The 15,332-nt window shown below is 35.0% G+C and overlaps 1 protein-coding gene across 2 annotated transcripts in view; it reads right to left on the bottom strand.

Annotated features, from left to right (window-relative positions):
* The window catches only part of LOC135138164 (uncharacterized), a 380,544-nt gene extending 365,455 nt beyond the window's left edge, over window positions 1-15,089 (bottom strand). For both annotated transcript variants that reach the window (XM_064068058.1, XM_064068060.1), the window contains exon 1: window positions 14,775-15,089. The gene's annotated coding sequence lies outside the window, so the exon portion shown is untranslated. The remainder of the gene's footprint in view (window positions 1-14,774) is intronic.
* Between the last annotated feature and the right edge of the window lie 243 nt (window positions 15,090-15,332).

Genomic DNA, 15,332 nt, shown 5'->3' with positions numbered 1-15,332 from the left:
TGAGTAGAGACTCAACAATGAAAACTGCGTACGCGACGTGGGACCTTTTCAAGAAGGCCGGAGAGCACGAACTTATACTAGCTCAACGAAACACAGGTCGCAAAACAAAGAAGAAAAAGGAGCAATAAAAGACCGGAACCAGAACATAATAGTTCATACGAGAAAGAACAAAAGATCTTTGGCAAAAACAGAAAACTAGACAGATCTCGAGTAAAAAGTGCACACAATCAAGAACAAAGTGCAGAAATGGAAGAAGTAAAAGACATACGAGGAACAATAAGTAATGACATCAAAGAGATGAAACAAGAAATGGTAAGAGCTAACCAGGAAATGAAAGAAATGTGAAATGAATGAACACAATGAAACAAGAATGGCAACAAAAAAATACAAACCAACAGAAGAGCTACACAAAACCCAAAAATGGCTAGAAAGACTAGAAAAAGAAAAAATACGAAACAGTCTGGTAATCACAGAAATACAAGTTGACACTAAATAGCTACGGAAACCAAAACTGCTTACAAAATAAGACCAAAAAAATGTATGATAGAAACCAATAACTACGAGGGTAAAATAGAAATATTTGCAAAGAAAAACATGCTTAAAGGGAAAGACATTTTCATAGAATCCGAAATAACTGCAAGTGAGCGAGAAATACAAAAGATTATCAGAGATACAGCCAGAGAAGAAAGACTAAAGGGATCCAACGTCAAGATAAAATTTCTGAAATTGGGAAGAGTATGAAGTGGAAACAGAATTAACAAAAACTGGAGGAACACGAGCCCCTAGTACATCCAAAAAACTAAGTAAAACTGAGGACAAGGAGGGAACTAAAAATAAGACAGGGCAACGAACAAGGACAATGAATTCAGGAAACAAACTTGAGGAATCAACAGAGGGAGAAAAGGGTAAACAAAAAAAATCAAATTCAACCTGAAGATGATTAAAAAGCAACAAAGCTAAAAGAAAAATAGAAAGTGGAACACAGAAAACTAAAAGAAAACGGGACAGAAGGAGAGTATATCCAAACAATACAACAAAAAATATCGGAAACCACAAAACCAGACACTGAAAACGAATGGGAAGAAATAAGAAAGCATCAAACAGACAGCAGAACAGGTCCTGGGACCAATACCCAAAAAAGAAACAAAGCAATGGTTTGACCAAGAATACCAAAAGAAAGTTAACAAGAAGAACACAGCTAGAATGAAGTGGATCCGAACCAACAAAGAAGAATACTGGAATGATTACAGAAAAGAAAGAAAAGTTATGCAAAAAGAAAAAAGAAGAATGGATTAACAACTACATGAAAGAAATACAAGACAGAAGTAAAGACAACCGAAAACTATTCGAACTCATAAAAAAACAACTCAACAAACGGCAAATCAAATCACAAATAGATAAAAAAGACTGGGAAGCGCACTTCAAAAATCTGTACGAAGAAAAAACCCACGAAGACAAAAAGCCTAAAGTAACCAGAGAAAGGGAGGAAAGACATGAATAGAAACCCACTTTTGAAGAATTCTTGGAAACGGTGCACAAGTTAAAATTACTCAAAGCAGCAGGACCAGACGGGATATCCAATGAATTAATAAAAAACGGGGGTAACAAGTTACTACAACGATTATATAAACACATAAGCAGGGTATGGGAACAAGAAAAGATGCCCAAAAATGGAAGAACGGGAGACTCGTAGCAATATACAAAAAGGGGAATCCAACCAAACCGGAAAATTAGAGAAGAATCATGCTACTAAACTCAGCCTATAAAATTCTAACGTCGATGATAAGAAAAAAACTAACAGCACACGCGGAGCAAAGACTAAACGACTCTCAACATGGGTTCAGACCCAGAACGATCCACAATGGGTGCCATACATATAGCAACCCAAATAATAGAAAAAGCTTATGAACACAACATCGAATTATGATCTTCATAGGCTTTAAACAAGCCTTCGACAACGTTACAAGACAATGACCATGGAAGGATCATTGGCAAGAGTTACAACACAAGATGGAGACACGGCAGGCATTGATATCAGAAAAGAAGTCAGACAAGGAGATGCCCTGGCCACCATACTGTTCAGCATCGCACTAAACGGAGCAATAGAAGCAACCAATATAAGAGGAACGATAATAAACAGCTCAAAACAATTAATAGTACATGCCGACGACATCGTGTTGGTGGCAAGAGATCTAAAATGTCTGGAGGACAGTCTACGGTCACTCATATCACAAGGGAAAATAAGAGGACTGATACTCAACGACGACAACGAAGACAAAATAAACAGACGCTTATAAATTCCAAGAAATGGAAGAGTTTAAATACCTAGGAGTGACAATAACCGGGGGAAACGACAGAAACAAAGAAATCAAGGAACGTATTAAGACAGCGAACTTCTGGAGTTACCAACGACTACTGAGAGGCAAATATACATATAACCAAACAAATGAAACTGAAACTTTACAAAGTGACAATAAGACCAGTAGCTACCTATGCCGCGGAAACCATGTGTTTGACAAAACAAGAGGAAGAAAAACTGAGAATCTTTGAGAGGAAAGTATTGGAACAATCTCGGGTCACATAAGGACAAACGGGGACCAATACAGAAAACTAACAAATGCCCAAATACTACAGATCCTAGAAGACGAAGACATAGTCAAAGTCACCAAAAAACAAAGACTAAGATGGTTTGGCCACATACTGCGAAAAGACAACAACAGGGAATCTAAGTATTTACAGGTCTTTCCCCACCTAATTTAATGGCAGAGGGAAAAATAGAAAATATGAAAACAAATAAATGAAACAAGAGGAAGAGGTAATAAACAGACCACGTGGAAGAAGAGGTAGATCCACCTTATCATGAAAAATACCTTTAAGCACGTTCCAGTTATCACCAACTACCTGCTTGGACAATATAGATTCCCAATCAAGTTCGTTTAGATTGTGACCTAAAGCTTTAAAATCTATATACGTCTTCCTAATTGAGACGGTCCTCATATAAGGTTTAAAGCTAATTTGTAGGTCAATCTTTAAGGTAATGGCCGCCTATTTCGCCAGATTTAACGCCCTTTAATTTTTTTTTTTATCAAGAACCGAACTCGAATAAAAATAGGCTACTGTCACCCCAAAATCCAGATACCAATGAACGAGTAGTACAAAGTGTTAATGTACTAGTATGTGCCAAATGGTTGGTGGATGGCAGTTTGAATGTTTACAGCAATTTTGTTGCTTTATTATAAAATTTCGGTTCAAATGTATTAATAAACAAACTTTATCAATGGACATGTAGGATCAAAGAGAAGTCATTTTAATGATGAATGAATGAAAATGAATAAGATTCATTCATTCATTCTGTATTGACGAGGACATTCACTCTACAATAGAGGGATTTAACCACTCACAAGGATCCAAGCGGAGTGTTTCTAGAGAGTGCTTCGTAAACAATTTCTATTTGTGTTACAACGTAATTGACTTATGGGAACTATAGAAAAATTCGTGAAACTTATATATTAGCACTATTTTAAATTTCATTCGGAACTTCAAATATTCAAACTGGGTTAAGTATATTACAAGTAACACTTGTGTCGAAAAACGGAAGCACTAGTGTAAAGTGTGTTTTTTATTCATGAAATGTCAATAAAAAAAAATAAAGCTGACCTCAGGTACTTAAATAATTAGTACGACTCCTTTCCCTTGGGCCACCAGATTCAATAGTACACTGTTAGGTTACTAAAACAATAACTAAGATAACTTTGACAAGGAAGATAATTTAGTGCTCTGAAAAGTCTGATTGAACATTCAAAAGTAGTCAGTCAACTATCTTGAAAGAAACTTATTATACCCCGAATACCAGTGAGTATTACATGAGGACCTCAAAGTGCTAGGAAAGATATTAGCCCTTCAAGAATGTTAGACAAACAAATCTCCATGTTTTTTATATGAGTAGGGTAGTAGCGGTTGACAAGAATACTGGATTCGCCCTATGAAAACCAAATGCCAGGCTCCAAAAATACCAAAGAGCAAAGTTTGGTTGAACTACACAAAAAATTTCCGTCCACATCACGTTACGTTAGGAATTATGAAATAATATGGGAAAGCGTCAAACAAGATTGGTTGTTGCTTCCAGTATCTTAACAAAAAATTTCCTGCCTATCGGAAACAAAACTGAAGGAGGAAGTTTTTATGGACCTCAAACCACAAGCTTATGCGTGACTAACTTTCGAAAAACTATGAAGGAGGAAGAGAGAGGTTGGAATGCCTCCAAGAATATTATCGACAAATTTCTTACAATCGTAAAAATCGCGGTTATGAAAATATTGTTCACAACATAATTAACAAATGTCGTAATGTTTGCGACTTGAGAATGAAGATGCACTTTCTCATTTAGCAAGTTTAAAACTTTATGAATACAAAGATGGAATTATTATATTCGTATACTTATTTTAAGTGAACATATGGTGTGACAGATCAGTGACCAATGACGTTTATAACAATTGATATTTAATTTCAAATATTTTTTTCTACACACTGCTACCACTTAGTTACACAGTACAATATGTGAGCTATTCCCCATTTTTTATTGCACACATTTCGAAATCACCCTGTATAAAACTGATACATGCAGAAATGCGATGTACCTATATATAATGCCACCTACTAATAGTTTAAATCTCATCAGTCGCTTCTATTAAAAAGGCGAGTAGACTTTGTAGGTGTTACAAAAAGTTGTTTGACATTTTGAATAATTAACGCCTTCTAGTGCATTATCCATAAACAAACTATGCATTAGAGGGCGTCAATTTTACGTAAACCACAGCTTTCTGCGCCACACAAACTTTTTTGGAAAGAAAACCGCCGTTTACACGTGTCAACGAATGTGAAAAAAGTCAGTCCACTGCTATTAATTTCCTCAACACCGGCAACATCCTTGCAAAAAATAACGTTAAATGACACGACTGAAAGTTGAGACAGCGTGGTTTTCGTCTGACGAATTCAAAATAGCACGCCGTATTATGCGGTTAGTTCGGATTTAATTAGTTTCACCTGGAGAAATCAATACGCTAATTAATGGAGTATTCCCGAGCTCAAGAAATTCAACTAATTGGCGGGTCAGAGGTTATGTTTTCAGTAAGTTTTAATTGGTCGGTCGCTAAAAATTCCATCGAACGTCAAAAACCGCACCGGAGCGATCGAATCGAACCAAAAAACTGCAAAATATCGCACCGGAGCCCCAATACACCAACGTCATAACAAACCAATATACGCTTAATAACCAATCAAAATGTATTAATTCCGAGTATTCCGGTCTACGTCGGGACCGCATCACCTCCAGAGACCCGATACAACACAGAGAACTTTGAACCCTTTCAATTTATTTAAATCGAATGAAGCGCCAAAATTGGCGCCCAACACGCCTCGAATATTTCAACCGGTACTCAATTATTAAAATGTCATTAACAAATGCGTTTACGGAATCGATAAAAGCAAACAGTGACGTTTTACCGACTCGTTGCGTGTGTTTTCTCATCGATGTTTTTTGTTATTAGTTATTTAACGGTGTTTTTATTGTGTACGTGGTCAAAATAACGAAACGTCGATGTTATTTTCAGCCTGATTCACGCCCTGGTCACAGTTCTTGTTCGCTGCTTAACAAAGGAATGGTGCTCTTGACATTTATTGTAATGGAACGATCTTGAGGCGGAGTTATTCCTATTAAAAAGACATCTCTGGACTTCCTGTGCTTCTCGATTAAACAATAATTTGTTGGTTTCGACTTGACAGTGACAGATACCGGAGGAAAAAAGCTGATTAAAATGTATAAGTGAGTTGCAGCTTAATTATTCTTACTAGCGGTCTATAGCACCCGAACAAGTACGGTATAAATTTACAACTGGTCTCTTAACGTACACGCTTTAGTGTTCCCAACTTGTGTCTAGATCAAGAAGCTTGCTGCAAATTTTAATAAGGGCCTCCATAACCTGTTATATTAAACACGCCTCTCGTAGAATACGTGACAGGTTTAAGTCAAAACATCGTAAAAAAACTACTTACGTAATGAACACGTTAATTGTTAGATGAGGCTAATTAGTATGATCACAATAAAGTACAGATAACGGGTGTTCATTTAAAAAATTCATCAAGTTAACTTTGACGTAGCGGAAAACGCATGTGCATAATTAATTCCATAATTGACATTTGACAGTGGTTTGACATTTTTGACAAGTAGTACGCTAATACGCTTTATCCGATTTTCTGTTTGTGTCTCGTTGTTCAGTTTACTTTTACGTGTTTTCTCTTTTCGAATTAAAAAAAATCTGTTTTCAATCAATCGCTCTACAAAAACATACAAAAAAGAAATCGAGACGGTCGACGGACGGACAGACATGTTTTAAGTTTCATGTTGTAAAAAAAAGTGTACACATATTCAAACAAACAGGCAAAATGTAAGGCCGCCCACCCGCCCGATCTCAATTGTGATGATTTTTTTTATTCGCCCTGAACCAAGGGGACGGAGTTTAACTGCAAAATACTTATTTATTTCCAAGAAATTAAAAACATTTTTTTGAGTATCGTGTTTTTCAAAGAATACTGTGTATATTAAGAAAAAAAGGCAAAATATAAACCCCGCCCACCCACCCCATCTTAATTGTGATGATTTTTTTTCTTAGACACTTAAAGCCGTTTGACACGGTAACAAATTTTTATAAAAATTTTCTATCCAAATTTTCATACAAAATTTCGCATCGTCTCATACGCAGAATATGCATAAAATTTTACTACAAGATTTCTGTCACAAATTATTTAGAACACGTTCTAAAAACTGAATAAATTTTGTACGAAAATTGCGCAAAACAGTTCTGCGCAACTCATACTATCCAAAAATCCCTTCTACAAAAATGAACATGTCAGAAGAAATTAATTAGAAAGTATCCTTGCCAATGTGTCTACAAAGCACTCGGTCACAATCATGGAAATTAAGGTAAAATTTACAGACAAATTTACGTCAAAATGTGACGAGCACGAGACTAAATGTCATCAGTCATACCGTACTTTAGAGTCAAATTCCCCTAAAAGAGCAACAACAGAGCATGCGCATTGTGTAATGGCATACAGAACTTTCACGTTGTTAAAAAAAATTTTGTAATAAATTTGGTAACAAAAGATTCGTACATAATTATTATCGTGTCACACTAGCTTTAAAACACCTTTAAGATGGTAAATTTTTATAAGGAAATATGGATTTTACAATTAGGCTCCGCCCCTACGTCTGCCACTGAATGAAAATTATTTAGATCACGGTACGTACGGGTGCAGCTTAATCTTTGTTTTTTTTTTCTTAATATACATGGTATTCTGTGAATTTTGCCCTTTTTCTTAATATACGTAGTCGTCTTTTCAGAACCAGAAACTTGAAACATGTTTAAAAAATCTTTGAATCGATTATGTACAAGCAGATTTACTCTTCAGTGAAAGGTTTTATATCGCAAGATCAACATGGCTTTATGCAAAAAAGATCTACAATAACAAATCTGGCGTGTTTCACACAATACACTTCTGAAGCAATGGACAAAAAAAGCCAAGTGGATACAGTTTATACAGATTTTCGAAAAGCTTTCGATCAAATTGATCATTTTATTTTGTTAAACAAACTTCGAGGATTCGGCTTTTCAGATTCATTACTCCGATTGTTTTTATCATATATCAGTGAAAGGAGTCAAGTCGTAAGATATCGAAATTTTTGTTCCAAGGTGTTCACTCCTACATCTGGCGTGCCACAGGGTTCAAATTTGGGACCACTGTTATTTCTTCTATTTATCAATGATATTGTTCAAAATATTTCTTGTGAGAAACTTCTATTTGCGGATGACCTCAAGTTATATAAGGAAATAAAGTCTGTCGAAGATTGTAAAATTCTTCAATGTAATGTGAATGCTGTCATTAGTTGGTGTAAAGATAATCGTTTAACACTAAATAGAGACAAGTGCTATATTGTTTCATATTCAAAAAAAACAAAATCCCTTAATCTTTAATTATCAAATATTAAATATTCTGTTAAGCCGTAAGGATACTTACAAAGACTTAGGAATAATTTTTGATTCCAGATTAACCTTTGTTGAACATATAACAACTAATATTTCACAAGCCTATAAGATGTACGGTTTTGTTTATAGAAATTGTAGTGATTTTTGCAACGTTCGTACTTTATCCACGCTATATTTTACTTTGGTAAGATCACGCTTAGAATACGGAGCTCTTATATGGTTTCCAATATATGATGTCCATTGTCCATATTAATAATTTAGAGTTGGTACAGCGCAAATTCCTCAAATTTTTATGTTTTCGTTTAGACAGATTCTATCCGGAAAGAGGATTTAGTCACTTAAATTTGTTGACTAGATTTAATTTTGTATCATTAAAAACTAGAAGAATTGTTACTGTCAAGATTTTGTTCAATATGCTGAATAATAAAGTTGATGTGCCCCAGTTGCTTAATAAACTCAATTTTAAAGTACCAAGAATCAACTCTCGACAGAGTACTATATTTTATTGTTCAGCGAATAGAACCAATGTTTTACGCAAATCTCCAGTTAATTTAATGTGTGACTTATGTAATGGGATAGCGGAAGTTTGTGACATAAATATTAATTCTTTTAAAATGTTGCAAAATTCTATATTGGAAGTTTATGGTATTAATTAAGTGCTTATTTAGTTTAATTATTTTTTTTTAATTATAACATCATGTAAGGAATGTTTTAGTTTTAATTACATCGTTCCCTGTAATTGGGTGTATATTAGCCTGTTGGGAATAAAGTATTTATTTATTTATTTATTTATTTATTTATTTAAAATGGTAAATTCTTGTAGACAAATAAGGATCTTGCAATTAAACCCCTCCCCTCGATCTGACAACGAATGAAAAATTCATCACAACTGAGATTTGAGATCGGGGCGGGTATGGGTGGGGTCTAATTTTTGGCTTTATTTTTTTCTTAATATATATTGCCTTTTTTTTAATATACCTAGTCTTCTTTTTCCAACAAGAAACTAAAATAATGTCTAAAATATGATTTTTGTAGAGATATATGGGTTTTGTAAATAAGCTCCGCCCCTAAGTCTAATTACGAATGAAAAATTCATCATAATAATTGAGATCGAGACGGGTGGGTCCTCCTTAATTTTTGTTTTTTTTTAATATAGAGTTCTGTTTCAACAACACGATATTTAAACATGTTTTCGGTTTATTCTTGGGAAAAGAAAACTTCGAATATTAACAAAAGATGGACAAAATATAAGCCCCGCCCACCCACCCGCTCGCAATTGTGATGAATTTTTTATTTATCGTGACTCGAGGGGCGGAGCTTAGATGCAAAAAAATCCTCATTTGTCTACGAGAACTTAATATGTGAAATATGTCTTTAAAAGGGTACAACTTTGTAGAGAAATATAGATTTTGCGATTAAACTCCGCCCCTCGGTCTGACAACGAAGGAGAAATTCATCAGAACTGAGTTGAGGGAGGGTGAGTGGGCCTTATCTTTTAATATACGCAGTCTTCTTTTCCCAACAAGAAACTGAAATGATGATTAAAATGTTATAATCGTAAATTTTTGTTGAGATACATATATGGATTTTGTAAATAAGCTCCGCCCCTCGGTCTAACAACGAATAAAAAATTCATCATAATTGAGATCGAGATTGCGTTCTGCTTAACCTTTTTTTTTTTCTTAATATATAGTTTTGTTTCGACAACACGATACTTAAAGATGATTTCAGTTTATTGTTGGGAAAAGCAAACTTCGTATATTAAGAAAAGATGGACAAAATATAAGCCCCGCCCACCCGCCCCCTCTCAATTGTGATGAATTTTTTATTCATCGTGAGCCGAGGGGCAGAGCTTAGTTGCAAAAAATCCTCATTTCTCTACAAAAAATTACCATGTGAAATATGTTTTTAAGAGTAAAATTTTGGAGGAAAATATAGATTTTGCAATTAAACTCCGCCCCTCTGTCTGACAACGAATGAGAAATTCATCAGAATTGAGATAAGGGCGGGTGGGCGGGCCTTCTCTTTTACCGTTTTTTTAAATACACGTAGTCTTCTTTTCCCAATAAGAAACTGAAATGATGTTTAAATTGTTCTAATCGTAAATTTTTGTGGAGAAGAATGGATTTTGTTATTAAAGCTTGCCTTTACGACAGAAATATTACACAAAAAATTCAATATTCAAACCCTGGTAGGTATAACCAACACAAATTCAGATTTTGTCAATCACATTTTAGAATTTGAACATTCCTTTCACCCCATTGATAATATTAAAGTCTTACACGTTTTAAACAAAAGCATCACAGATTTTTCGAAATTCTTGAAATTTATAGATCTCGAACTAATTTGTGTTTTTCAAAAGACATTTTTATTTTTTATGACTCGACACATTTTTCTAGTGGGTACTCGATAGATGGCACTAGTTACATTTTAATTTCTAGAATATTTGGTAGATAGAGCCAATTACCTTTTTAGTTATAGAACATTCGTTAAGTGTCTTCAATTTACTAAAATGGTAAACATTTGTAGTAATCAACTTAAATCTTCCACTTTTCTTCTACAACCCCTTTAAATACGGCAAAAGTTGAACACCAAAGTTACTATCAACGGCAACTTGGCCACGGAGTTAATAAATGACAATTTTCAGCTCTAAAAGCAACGTCAGCGGAAATAGTTCCAAATCTGTCAAAAATCTATGACCAATTTTCTGCAGAGGACATAATTTTGGAAATTTTACGACTGGGGTGACCTTGGACGCCGCCAGCATTTCTTCCCAAGAAGCAGCTGAAGGTCCACAATAAGCTAAGCGCGACTAAACAATGTTTCCATTTTATCAATTGAAAAAGAGAGGAAAGTCTATTTTGATAACGTCATAGAAGATTTTGTCAAAATAAAGACCCATACGCACGTTTAATATTTGTTGTTTTATTATATGAGGGAGTGCTCAATTGAAAACCGCCTGGATGCCAAACGACGCTACGCCGCCACTGTGTATATCAGTTGCCAAAATCGGTCTTATTTTAGCAGGTACTAGCCCCGCCCACCCGCCCTCTCTTTTTTTAGAGGGTATCTTATTTGCCAAAATCATCAGTCTTATTTTGGCAGCTACTAACATTGCTTACTGAATAAAACACTACATTTTATTTTGATTTTCGATGTTGAATCCACATTTGGTTAATTATAACTTGTCTAGATCTAGGGGAGGCTCAGCATCCCCTAGCCTCCCCCAAGCTACGACCTTATGAAATATCGAGAACATATGAAAGTACCAAATTGCCCGATGGGCTCTATTATTGTACGTCTTTATGTTATCCTCGATAAGAAAAACAATTTCAAAGTGTTTATGTTTATACATCGGAAGAATGTCACGTAGAAACTATTTTCTCGAAATTTAAAAGAGTACAGTTTATAGTACTAAAAAAGAGAGCATTTCTTTCTCTTTTCAATGATATATGACTTAGTATAACAGTATTCATCTAGAAGCTTTAAAACGCTTGTGAATAAAAAAAATCCTCTTATTGTCGTGTTCTGGCTTGTCACTTCTAGACTAAAATATATAAAATATTGTAGTGTCAAAAAATGGAAAACGAAAGATTCAGCAATGCCGAAAAGTGGGATATAATCCTTATTGATGGAGAGTGTACGCGAAATAGAAGACAATCCAGAACATTATACGAAGAAAGATTTCCGGACAACCAAGTTGTATGTATTTCGCAGGATTAGCAAAAAAATTAGAACAATCTAGGTCTTTCAAAAAGAAATGCACAGTCTTTTTACGTAAAATGGCAACAGATGAAGAACATACCGCAGGTGTCTTGGGGAGGGTTAATGTCGATCCTCATATTTCCATCAAGTAAATACGCGAAGAAACAAATATTTCAAAATCCTTTAAAGGATTTGAAGAACATGAAGCATTAGTACCACCTAATTTTGAAAAAAAAGTTGGCTTTTCTAACTTGGCTAACGGAGGTACGTGAAGAGGATATCATAAGTAATATTTTATGGGCAGATGAAACTCGTGGTAATAATAATGGAATTGTGAATTGCCATAATTGCCATTATTGGGCTTCAGAAAATCCTCACTGGCTAAGAGAGGTGTGGAATAATCAATGGTCATTATTATTGTCGGGCCTAAATTTTACGAAGGAAATCTAAATGCGCAAATTTCTTGTAAACGAACTTCCTGTGTTAATGTATTTCCAGCAAGATGGTGCACCACCACATAACGCGCGATAGTAACAGATTATTTGAATTACATTTCCTCCTTGATGGATTGGCAAAAATATTGCTCCAATGTTCTGATTTTTCTTTCAAGTTGACACTTGATCTCAACCACACCCTATATAAGTAGTATACAGTGTATTCTTTTAGATTTATCAAGTAATGCCTAACTCTTGCCAAAAAATACTTAAACGAAGAGTGTTTACATGCCGCAAACACGAGGAAACTCAATTATTCGCAACGTTGTAGACTAATAATAGTTAAGCTAAAGTTACTATACAAATGAAAATATTTCGAAAAAATTACTAAAATCGCTTATATTGGATCCGTTCCAAATTTACACTCGCTGCTGCAATTGAATGATCAATGATCAAATATGTATTTGCTTTAATTCAACTGACTTGCATTATTCATCCAGTGAATTAGATTTTATTTCCATTAACTCATTACGAAATTTAGTTTTACCAGCGCTTGGGGTAAATTTGAAAATTTTGAACCTGTCTTTGATAGCATAATTAATTACAAAGCTCGAACCGAACAACAACTGCATACCGTTGTTTAAAATGTAATTAAACAATTAAATTGCGCTACTACAAAGGGAATAACTTTAATTAAAAGAATCGAAAAAGCTCTCCGTTCCAAACCCACAAAATTGTTTGAATTTAAATGGCTAATTATTGTTTTCTTATCCGGCGTCGAAACAGTAACTGCTTTTCGACTTTTTCGACTAAACTTGCAAATTAAAACACTTTCATTCTCTCTAAATTATAAATTACAACACTCGAAAATGGCGCCCTCCATTAATGTGTTAATAAAGCCTCCGAATCTCAAGAAACTGAGCTAATTCCTCGCCTCTTATTAACTTCCAAGGAGCCAACAAAGTCGAGAAAAAGTGCCGAGTTCAATTCTAGCGCAATTCAGTGACTCTAATCTAAGGCGTTCAATACAAATTCAAATAAAATTCATATTAGATTCAAACCTTTTTAAACACAATCGATTAAATTAAATTTAGTTCGGAATCGCTCCATTTCAAAAAATTCTACCGAATCTGCAAATTAAATTCAGTGTTAATCAAATCAATTCAATTCGGAAAATTATATAATAGAGAAACTTACAATTTGTTTCAAATCGGCATAATTATATCAAAAAATGCAACTAGATTCGTTGTGATCGACATTTTAATGAAATAAAAGTGCTTAAAATAGTGTTTTTTTAAATATTATTATTTTACTTTTTAATTATTTTAATTTTGGCAACGCAATAACGTGATGACAAATGTTATGTTCTATGTATCAAGATGAACATATTTATACCCACCAAACATTTGATGACGTCATCCTAAAAAATTATCCAAGAGAATGTTATTAAAATACATTTTACATGCACGCAAACGGTAGTTGTGGAAAAGTTGTGATGACTTAATTTATTGATTTTTTGTTCATACATATATTACTAATAATATGTTTTATTCTTCTTTGAACAGTATTCCATGATTTGTTCTAAGTCTTGCCGGAAAAAACGAGGTTAAGCTGCTGAATGTTTACAAAAAAATTTAGTGTCTTTTTTTCCGAATTTGACAAAGAACAACCAAGCAGGCATTTTTTTGACAGCGTAGATTGCACCAAACTGTCAATCTAACATTTGCAACATGGCATTTTACGACTTGTAGGTAATAAACACTATTGGTAAAAGTACGTACTTCATTGAAAAACTGTAAATTTCAAGTTGTTGACAGATGAAAGATTTATTATGGGTATTCTACCAGAAATATTCTAAAAATCATGAAAAATTTCCCTATTTCGTCCTAATTGAATTTTCCTTCACAAATACCACCCAAACGCCATTTCTGCATAATTAATGTACAGTGTTGTATTCAATTTAATTTAACTTCCAATAAATACACCAATTACATTCTGAACGTAAAAAATTCATAAAAATTCAATCTATTTCCGAATGAAATTCATCGAATGCCAGACCGTCGTTAGCTTCACGTCTTCATTTCTTTCCACGATTGCAGCACGTTTGATGGTCTTAGCTGTACTTCCAGGTGTCCCACGATCTACCTGTCCCTTTTCAACGGGACAATCGCGGTCGGCCACGCAAAACCCAGCCTACTACGACACGGAATGTAATACCTGCGAATTTACTTGTATTTTAAATGCTAATTCCGACACCGCCGCCTCCGCAATTTGCATCGTAATTGTTGACAATCGCAAGTCGACGTCGCCGTTCTTTTGTTTGTGCGTCGCGACGCGTCGCTGTTTTTTGCAAAGCAAATCACGACGTCGGAAATGTGCAGCGAAGACAGCGGTGGCGGTGACGTCACACGTGCTGTGCACCAGACGCCGACTGTGATCGAAGAAACATGATTAACCTAAATCGCCAAACAAACAAGGCGGCTGCGATTGAGGCGCAGGTGACACGGGCCGAAGGCGAGTTTTCAATTCACGCACGACTATTTAATAATAATAAGAGCGAGGAAAAACGAGACTGCTGTCCTTGGGTTCTTACCTTTCTTGTGTTCTAATCCGGAGGGCGATTGGGAAAAATCACTAAACCATCTCACTAGAACAATTTGCACTAGAACGTAATATTTTCGGCACTATTCTTCCGAATCGATAATGTCATAAAGAATTCACATGTTTGTTTGTTGTCAAGTTCGCTTTCTCTTGCTGTTTGCCGCTTTGTTTTGTGTTTTAGCGTTTCTGATTGGCGGAGTGCAAAACTTGTTCCCGTTCCGATGCTTTTTTGTTTATTAGCATTATCAAAGACCGGCCGATAAAAGGTAAGTTGGCGGTGACGCGTCACGTGTACACCCTCACCGAGCGTCATAAACAGACTGATATTTTGTTTGTAGTAATGTTAGGGAGAAAGAACGAACCAAGGCACGAACTACGTTCGGGGAAAGTCGGACCGTATACTCTGCGCCAACCTATATGACGGGTATGAAATTTTATGACCTCACGAGTTCAGGGCCGGGCTTCAGTTTTGTGTTCGGCGTAAAAATTTTTATGGTATAGCAGATGTTATAATAATTAAAATTTTATTTTATAATGCGAAAAATTGTAT

The sequence above is a fragment of the Zophobas morio genome, unplaced genomic scaffold (assembly GCF_036711695.1).
Source record: "Zophobas morio isolate AGI-343-1 ecotype UQ-CSIRO unplaced genomic scaffold, CSIRO_AGI_Zmor_V1 ptg000030l, whole genome shotgun sequence".
Lineage (NCBI taxonomy): Eukaryota > Metazoa > Arthropoda > Insecta > Coleoptera > Tenebrionidae > Zophobas > Zophobas morio.
Note: the sequence above shows the minus strand (reverse complement) of the source record. Positions and strands in the feature narration are given on the sequence as shown.